The following is a 10,122-nucleotide window of genomic DNA, read 5'->3' on the forward strand; positions in this document are numbered from 1 at the left end:
CAGCATGGGGTTAGATACAGAGTAAAGCTCTCTCTACACTGTCCCCATCAAACACTCCCAGGGCTGGTACAGCATGGGGTTAGATACAGAGTAAAGCTCCCTCTTCACTGTCCCCATCAAACACTCCCAGGACAGGTACAGCACGGGGTTAGATACAGAGTAAAGCTCCCTCTACACTGTACCCATCAAACACTCCCAGGACAGGTACAGCACGGGGTTAGATACAGAGTAAAGCTCCCTCTACACTGTCCCCATCAAACACTCCCAGGACAGGTACATCACGGGGTTAGTAACAGAGTAAATCTCCCTCTACACTGTCCCCATCAAACACTCCCAGGACAGGTACAGCACAGGGTTAGACACAGAGTAAATCTCCCTCCACACTGTCCCCATCAAACACTCCCAGGACAGGTACAGCACGGGGTTAGATACAGAGTAAAGCTCCCTCTACACTGTCCCCATCAAACACTCCCAGGACAGGTACAGCATGGGGTTAGATACAGAGTAAAGCCCCCTCTACACTGTCCCCATCAAACACTCCCAGGACAGGTACAGCACGGGGTTAGATACAGAGTAAAGCTCCCTCTACACCATCCCCATCAAACACTCCCACGACAGGGACAGCACGGGATTAGATACAGAGTAAAGCTCTCTCTACACTGTCCCCATCAAACACTCCCAGGACAGGTACATCACGGGGTTAGATACAGAGTAAAGCTCCCTCTACACTGTCCCCATCAAACACTCCCAGGACAGGTACAGCACGGGGTTAGATACAGAGTAAAGCTCCCTCTACACCATCCCCATCAAACACTCCCACGACAGGGACAGCACAGGGTTCCATGCAGAATAGAGTTCAGCAGGAGTGCTGAATTGTCAGAGGTGCCATTTTTGGAATGAAACCTTAAACCCAGGCCTCACCTCCCCTCCCGGGAGGATGGGAAAGATGCCGTAGCCGCTATCGGAACAAGAGGGGTGGGGGAGTGGGGTGATGAGTTCTGACCGGTGTCCTGGAGCCATATAACACATCATACCTGAAGTAAGCTCCTACAAGGGACAAAGCCAGCTCTGGGCCATTTGCGAGGGAGGGTATTTGACAGAGATACCTCTCTGACTTCCCCTGAGGATTGAAATTGGCGTAACTCACAAAACCCATCCATGAAGCACAGGCTATTTTAACAATGTCCTGCGTCCCAATCAGAGATGGGTCTAACATTCACTTGAAGGGATTGAATAGGGCCTGCAGCCTTGGAAGCCATTCGGCCCATCATGTCTCTGCCAGCGCTTTGAAAGAGGTGTCCAATTAGTCCCGTTCTCCCCATCCTTACTCTCCCCCATCAGCCCTGCAGCGTATGATCGGGTAGACGTAGAGATGTTTCCATTTGTCAGTGGGGGGTTGGACCAGAACTAAGGGGGCCATCGATATAAGATAGTCATTCATAAATCCAAAGAGGAATTCAGGACAAACTTCTCTCTCTACCCCCATCTCTCTCTCTCTCTACCCCTCATCTCTCTCTCTACACCCTCAACTCTCTCTACCCCCTCATCTCTCTCTCTCTACCCCCATCTCTCTCTCTAACCCATCTCTCTCTACCCCTCATCTCTCTCTCACTATCCCCTCATTTCTCTCTCTCTACCCCCATCTCTTTATCTCTCTACTCCTCACCTCTCTCTATCCCCCATCTCTCTGTAACCCCTCATCTCTCTCTCTACCCCCTCATCTCTCTCTACCCCCACATCTCTCTCTACCCCCTCATCTCTCTCTACCCCCTAATCCCTCTCTCTCTCTACCCCCTAATCCCTCTCTCTCTCTACCCCCAATCCCTCTCTCTCTCTATCCCCAATCCCTCTCTCTCTCTATCCCCAATCCCTCCCTCTTTCTCTACCCCCTCATCTTTCTCTACCCCCTAATCCCTCTCTCTCTCTACCCCCAATCCCTCTCTCTCTCTATCCCCAATCCCTCCCTCTTTCTCTACCCCCTCATCTCTCTCTCCCTCTACCCCACCCCCAGCTCTCTCCCTCTTCCCCCACCTCTCTCCCTCTTCCCCACCACCTCTCTGCCTCTTCCCCCCTCAGCTCTCTCTACACCCCTCAGCTCAGCTCTCTCTCTCTGCCTCTCTCACCACCAAACAACCCGTTGAAGATTTTGGACACCAGTTTCCCTGGGCGTGTTGGTGTTTTGTTGCCATAGCAAATCCCTTTATACTCAATTCCAAAAAAAAAACATTATTGGGAAGAGGAAAAGGCAGATTATTGATCTTAGGCCATGAAGGAGTGTAACTGCCCCATGAGAATAGGTGTCAGGAGAATCAGCAATGCAGGAGGAGGTTGTCGGTCAGAGATCACAGTTCACGGACTCTCAGAGAGTCAAAGACATGCAAAAGGTACCTGCCCTTTGTAGCTCATGTTCCAAGGCAAATCTCGGGCACCTTTATCAGTGCGTCACTGCCATAACATCAAGGAGTTTGCGTAGAGAAGGGAGTCCTTTTGATCTGTTCTTGACCACTTTCAGTTCTGAGGAGGCTGCCTGACCAAATTTGACCTCTGACCTGTGTCCGCTGAGGTTCGTCCTGTGCTGTCGGGGTGATGCTCAAAGGGGAAGGAATTGATTGAAGTGCCTACTGTGTCTCAGCAGGTCACTCTCCCTCTCCCCACCCCACCCCCACGCCTCACAGTGACAAAATCGTGGGTCCGAGACCCCAATCCACTTGCGCGACCCCCCATAATCCAGGCCGATGCTCTCAGTGTCGGTGCTGAGGGTGCGCCGCACTGTCGGAGGGTCAGTACTGAGGGAGTGCCGCACTGTCGGAGGGTCAGTACTGAGGGAGTGCCGCACTGTCGGAGGTTCAGTGCTGAGGGAGTGCCGCACTGTCGGAGGGTCAGTGCTGAGGGAGTGCCGCACTGTCGGAGGGTCAGTGCTGAGGGAGTGCCGCACTGTCGGAGGGTCAGTACTGAGGGAGCGCCGCGCTGTCAGAGGGTCAGTACTGAGGGAGCGCCGCGCTGTCAGAGGGTCAGTACTGAGGGAGCGCCGCGCTGTCAGAGGGTCAGTACTGAGGGAGCGCCGCACTGTCAGAGGGTCAGTACTGAGGGAGCGCCGCGCTGTCAGAGGGTCAGTACTGAGGGAGTGCCGCACTGTCGGAGGTTCAGTACTGAGGGAGCACCGCACTGTCAGAGGGTTAGTATTGAGGGAGAACCACACTGTCGGAGGGTCAGTGCAGAGGGAGCGCCACACTGTCGGAGGGTCAGTACTGAGGGAGCTCCACACAATCAGAGGGTCAGTACTGAGGGAGTGCTGCACTGTCAGAGGGTGTTTTGGTTGAAGAATAGCAGGGGTGGAGTACTCCCCGGTGTCCTGGAGCCAATATTTACTCCTCAAGCAGCATCACTAAAAGCACAGATGACTTGGGTCATCATCACATTGCTGCTTGTGGGAGCTTGCTGTGCGCAAATGGGCATTTCTTCCATTACATCAGTGACCACGCTTCCTAGAAAGTGCTCCATTGGCTGTGAAGAGCTTTGGGATGTCCTGAGGTGATGATAGGCGCTAGAGAAATGCAATTCTTTCTTTTAATCCCAGTATACAGGCCTGCCAGCTCACCCCATCTCGCTTAGCAAGGATTGCTGATGGCTTGAGATGCTTTTTACTATTCGGCGGAGGCTTTGTGGGCTTATGCTCCCTTCCCCTTTAATTGTCACCTTCCCTTTAAATTTGACTTGCCCCTAATTTTTGTCTCCAACCAGTGCCAAGCTGAGGGAGCCACTGCTTTGAGACAATAATCATCGTGCAAACATTCCCAGCCATGGGAATCGTGTGCTAGTACCACTTGGGATTCGGAGGATACAAAATGAGACCAAACTCAAATTGAACGCTGTTTCACCAGTGAACACACAATCTGTCCTAGTGTGGCACTGATCCAGTAAGTCTCCAATCTCATTCTCATCTCAAATTCCACTTTGCCCCCTCTCTTTCTCTGTTACCTCCTCCAGCCCCTACACCCCTCCCTATCTCTGTAACCTCCTCCAGCCCCTACACCCCTCCCTATCTCTGTAACCTCCTCCAGCCCCTACACCCCTCCCTATCTCTGTAACCTCCTCCAGAACCTACACCCCTCCCTATCTCTGTAACTTCCTCCAGCCCCTACACCCCTCCCTATCTCTGTAACCTCCTCCAGCCCCTACACCCCTCCCTATCTCTGTAACCTCCTCCAGCCCCGACACGCCTCCCTATGTCTGTAACCTCCTGCAGCCCCTACATCCCTCCCTATCTCTGTAACCTCCGCCAGCCCCTACACCCCTCCCTATCTCTGTAACCTCCTCCAGCCCCTACACCCCTCCCTATCTCTGTAACCTCCTCCAGCCCCTACACGCCTCACTATCTCTGTAACCTCCACCGCCCCTACACCCCTCCCTATCTCTGTAACCTCCTCCAGCCCCTACACTCCTCCGTATTTCTGTAACCTCCTCCAGCCCCTACACCCCTCCCTATCTCTGTAACCTCCTCCAGCCCCTACAACCCTCCTTATCTCTGTAAGCTCCTCCAGCCCCTACACCCCTCCCTATCTCTGTCACCTCCTCCAGCCCCTACACCCCTCCCTATCTCTGTAACCTCCTCCAGACCCTACACCCCTCCTTATCTCTGTAACCTCCTCCAGCCCCTACACCCCTCCCTATGTCTGAAACCTCCTCCTGCCCCTACACCCCTCTCTATCTCTGTAACCCCCTCCAGACCCTACTCCCCTCCCTATCTCTGTAAGCCTTCCAGCCCCTACACCCCTCCCTATCTCTGTAACCTCCTCCAGCCCCTACACCCCTCCCTATCTCTGTAACCTCCTCCAGCCCCTACAACCCTCCGAGATCTCTGTGCTCCTCCAATTCCGGCCTCTTGCCCATCCCCCGATTCCCATCGCTCCACCATTGTCGGCCGTGCCTTCAGCTGCCTGGGGGGGCCCTGAGCTCTGGAATTCCCTCCCTAAACCTCTCCTCCTCTCTCTCTCTCTCCTCCTTTAAGACGCTCCTTATAAATGACCCCTCTGACCAAGCTTTTGGTCACCCTGTCCCTAAATATCTCCTCATGTGGCTCGGGGTCAGATTCTGCCTAATAACGCTGCTGTGAAGGGCTTTGCAGCATGTTGCTGGGTTAAGGGCGCTATATAAATGCAAGTAATTGTTGGTTGATTCTGATTGATTGAATGGTGAATTTATGCAAGGGTTTATATTTCCAGAAGGTTGTACAGAAATTAATCATTGGAAGAATCTGCCTGAAGCTACAGCTGCCTTTAAATATACGCTGTTAACCTTTAATTGTGTGTGGCGCTTTGCCTCTCACTCTCTATCTCTCTCTCTCTGTCTATTTCACTCTTTCTCTATCTGCCTCTCTCTCTCACTGTTTGTCTTCCTCTCTGCTCTTTTCTGTCTCGCTCTCTCTCTCTCTCAATCTCTCTCTCTGCCTCGCGCTCCCTCTCCCAATCTCTCTCTGTCCGTCTCTCTCTGGCCTTCTCTCACTGTCTCTCTTTGTTTGTCTGTCTGTCTGTGTCTCCTCTCTGTCTCTCTCTCTCTCTTTGTCTCTCTCTCTCTGTCTCTCTCTGCCTCACTCTATTTGTCTCTCTGTCTCCTTTCTCTGCCTATCTCTTCGCCTGTCTCTCTCTCTCTCCCTGTGTCTCTTTCTCTCTCTCTCTGTCTCTTTTGCTCTGTCTCTCTGCCTCTCTTTCTCTCTGAGTGTCTCTCTCTTTCTTTCTCCATCTCTCTCTCTATCTCAGTTTCCCTCTGCATCCCCACCTCCTCACTCTCTCTCTCTCTTTATCGATTTGTATGCAGTACTCTTGGCATACGAAGGAACTCACAAGACTTCGATGTTGTTCACTACACAGTCATTGTTAGGTAATTATTGACCCACTCCCATGTTCCTTCCCTGCATGCTGCTGTATCTACACCAACCACAAGGCACCACTGTGCTACAAGACTTCTGTGAGGAATTTTTAATGTTTTTTTCAGATAGGGATATACCTAACCTCCCTTTTGTGAAGTGAATTGCAAAAAAACATTCAATTGCTTTTAGGTATAAAGCCAAAAAGCTATGGATTGAGGCATAGAAGCAGGCCCTTCAGTCCATCTATCTACTATACTGATTTGTTACTCATGGAAGCCTTGCATTTATATAGCACCTTTAACCATATAAGACATCCCAAAGATACTTCACAGGAGCGTTACCAGACAGAATCTGACCCCCAGCCATTTAAGAAGACATGAGGGACAGGGTGACCAAATGTTCGGTTAAAGGGGTTGGTTTTAAGGAGTGGCTTAAAGGGCAAGAGAGAGAGAGAGAGAGGCGGAGAGGTTTAGGGAAGGACTTCCAGAGCTCAGGCCCCCACCAGGCAGCTGAAGGCACGGCCGCCAATGGTGGAGCGATGGGAATCAGGTTACAGAGATACTGACTCTCCAACAGTGCGGCACTCCCTCAGTACTGACTCTCCAACAGTGTGACGCTCCCTCAGTACTGACTCTCCAACAGTGCGGCGCTCCCTCAGTACTGACTCTCCAACAGTGCGGCGCTCCCTCAGTGCCGGCACTGGGAGTGTCGCCTTGGATAACTGGGCCCGAGTCTCTGCATAGTGGGGACTCGAACCCACGATCTTCTGATTCAGAGGTGAAAGAGAGTGACCCGCTGAGCCATGGCCTAAAAGGAGGCCTCTGAAGCCAATGTCGGCCTGCTCTTAGCCAAGGAATACGAGTGGGGGGCCTGACACAATACAGAGCTTCAATTCCTTCCTCTCTCTGCATGGCTTGGGTGTTGGAGGTGTACTGGACTAATCAATGATTTAATACTCTGGATATATATATATTTTTTGCTTTATTGATTGGTGGCTCTTAGTTTCTGCCTTCTGGCTTGTGGTTTCCATGGCGACATCTTGGCCCTTGCCTTGCAGAGAGAGTGGTCGATGTTGGAGACAATCCTTGACCGCACGGCTCGTGCTGGCTGACCATAATCAATCACCCGCAGGCCCTCATCTTGTCTCCGACCCTCGCTGCCCTCCCCACCACCACCGGACGCTCTCCAGGGAGCCCAGCCGGGAAGGAGTCAGCCGCCATGTGTCTCGCCCATTGCCCTCTGTGCCCAGTGGCCTTCTGCCCGGCGTTTACCGGGCCCCTCTTGGGCCCCCTTTCATTGGTCAGGCGCTCTCCAATCCTCCCTCACCAACCAAGGTCACCAGCTCCCACCTCCCTTCCCCACCTTGGTAGCCTCCCGGAATCGGCCTGGATGTCCCACCCGGCCAAAGGGAGCGAGGCGGGCGATTTTGAAACCCCCGCATTTTAAACCATGGCAGCCCCCCCAACCCCCCCTCCCCCCGCAACCTCCACAACTCCCACCGTGAGGCGCTGCCTCGCAGTGACCTCGCGTCCAGCGCAAGCACCGCCCAATCAAATTCAAGCCTCAAATCAGAACCCCAAAGCGGGGAGGGCTGCGATTGGTTGGTTATTCTGGTGGGCTGCGATGGGATTGGCGGTTGGTGGGAGGTGGGGGTGGGGCTCGAATTCCATTGAGGGACCGGGCGTGAGCGCCAGGCGATGGGCACGGGTGGGTGAGAGGTGGAGGGAGTGCAGAGATGGAGGGAGGGAGGGAGAGAGAGAGAGAGAGAGGGAATAAAAACTTCCTCCACAGTTTCCACAGCTTTTAACACCCCCGCTTGACTCAGTGCTGTCGAACCTTGCGTCCGGCCCCCTAAGAGAGAGAGTAGAGCGTTCTATCCCTCCTAAACGTTCGTTCTTATTCACCCCTACCCACTCCCCGCTGCAGGAATGTCCCACTTGCCGAATTAAACCTCGTGTTTCTTTTCCTGTCTCACGCCCCTCTGCACCCAGCCTCCACCACTGGCTTTCTCGCTCCGATGTCACTTCCACCGGCATCTTCCGGTAATCGGAAGATGGACCCCACTTGAATCATGAAGCCAGTGTGCAGGGACAGCCAGAGACTGGGAAGGCAAATGGAACGTTGCCTTTATTGCAAGGAGAGTGGAGTATAACGGTGGGGATGCTTCACACCTGGGGTACTGCGTACAGTTTTGGTCTCCTTATTTAAGGAAGGCTATAAATGCGTTGGAAACAGTTCGGAGCAGGTTCGCTCGACTGACACCTGGGGCGGGGGGAGAGAGGGGAGAGTGAGTGTTATTCTATGAGGAAAGTTTGGATAGGCTGGGCCTGTACCCATTGGAGGTTAGAAGAACGAGAGGGGGTCTTATTGAAACGTATAAGATGCTGAGAGGGTGTTTCCCCTTGTGGGAGAGACTAGAACAAGGGGACACGGTTTCAGAGTAAGGGGTCTCCCATTGAAGACGGAGATGAGGAGGAGTTTCTTCTCTCAGGGGGTGGTCAGTCTGTGGAATTCTCTCCCCCGGAGAGCGGTGGAGGCCGGGTCACTGAATATATTCAAGGCCGAGTTAGACAGATTTTTGACCGACAAGGGAGTCGAGGGTTATGGGGGGCACAGGAAAGCGGAGTTAAGGCCACAACCAGATCAGCCACAATCTTATTGAATAGGGAACACACTTGAGGGGCCGAATGGCCTACTCCTGCTCCTAGTTCATACGTTCGTATGTATGTGAAAAACAGTGTCTTTCTTTTAGAGATTCTGGTCCCTAACTCATGCCTGTGTGTTATCCATATGTGTCCATATTTTTATATATAATACCTGAACCCCTCGATTAGATTCCAGTCTGTAACTCACTCCCTGGATCTGTTATTCTATATATAACCCGCCCCCCCCATCGAACCCCTCGATTAGATTCCAGTCTGTAACTCACTCCCGGGTATCTGTTATTCTATATATAAACCACCCTGAACCCCTCGATTAGATTCCAGTCTGTAACTCACTCCCAGGTATCTGTTATTCTATATATAAACTCCCCTGAACCCTTCGATTAGATTCCAATCTGTAACTCACTCCCAGGTGTCTGTTATTCTGTATATAAACCCCCCCGAACCCTTTGATTAGATTCCAGTCTGTAACTCACTCCCGGATATCTGTTATTCTATATATAAACCCCCCGAACCCCTCGATTAGATTCCAGTCTGTAACTCACTCCTGGGAATCTGTTATTCTATATATAAACCTCCCGAACCCATCGATTAGATTCCAGCCTGTAACTCACTCCTGGGTATCTGTTATTCTCTATATAAACCACCCCGAACCCCTCGATTAGATTCCAGTCTGTAACTCACTTCTGGGTATCTGTTATTCTATATATAAACACCCCCGAACCCCTCGATTAGATTCCAGTCTGTAGCTCACTCCCGGGTATCTGTTATTCTATATATAAACCACTCCGAACCCTTTGATTAGATTCCAGTCTGTAACTCACTCCCGGGTATCTGTTATTCTATATATAAACCACTCCAAACCCTTTGATTAGATTCCAGTCTGTAACTCACTCCCGGATATCTGTTATTCTATATATAAACCCCCCCGAACCCCTCGATTAGATTCCAGTCTGTAACTCCCTCCCGGATATCTGTTATTCTATATATAAACCACCCGAACATCTCGATTAGATTCCAGTCTGTAACTCCCTCCCGGATATCTGTTATTCTATATATATATCTGTTATTCTGTATATAAACCCCCCCCCGAACCCCTCGATTAGATTCCAATCTGTACCTATCTTCATTCTCTACGTTCTGTCCTCTTCCCAGTTCTATCTCTAAGAGCATTTTTTCTATGAATAATCCAGCGTGAGGTCCCCTGAGGCCATTGGCCTTTCAGTCTATGGCCTACCCTGGCCATCTGTCAGCTTGACCTTCGAGTGTGCTATTTGTGTGCCAGTTGTTGGCAGGGTCAAAGTTCAAGGGTCAAACTTGGAAGGTGCTCATGTGTGTGAACTCCCTACCCCACCAGGTGCATTTCTCTCTGTTGGAAGTGCTTGGGGAGCAGCCTGTGGGATCTTCCCCTCCCACCTCAATTGACCAAGAGGCACTGAGGCCAAATTTGTTTTTTTATCCTTTCATGGGATATGGGCATCGCTGGGCAAGGCCAGCATTGGTTGCCCATCCCCAAATGTCCCTTGAACTGAGTGGCCTTGCTCGGCCATTTTAGAGGAGCAGTTGCTGTGGGCTTGGAGTCACGTGTAGGCC

Source organism: Carcharodon carcharias (assembly GCF_017639515.1).
Source record: "Carcharodon carcharias isolate sCarCar2 chromosome 36 unlocalized genomic scaffold, sCarCar2.pri SUPER_36_unloc_1, whole genome shotgun sequence".
Lineage (NCBI taxonomy): Eukaryota > Metazoa > Chordata > Chondrichthyes > Lamniformes > Lamnidae > Carcharodon > Carcharodon carcharias.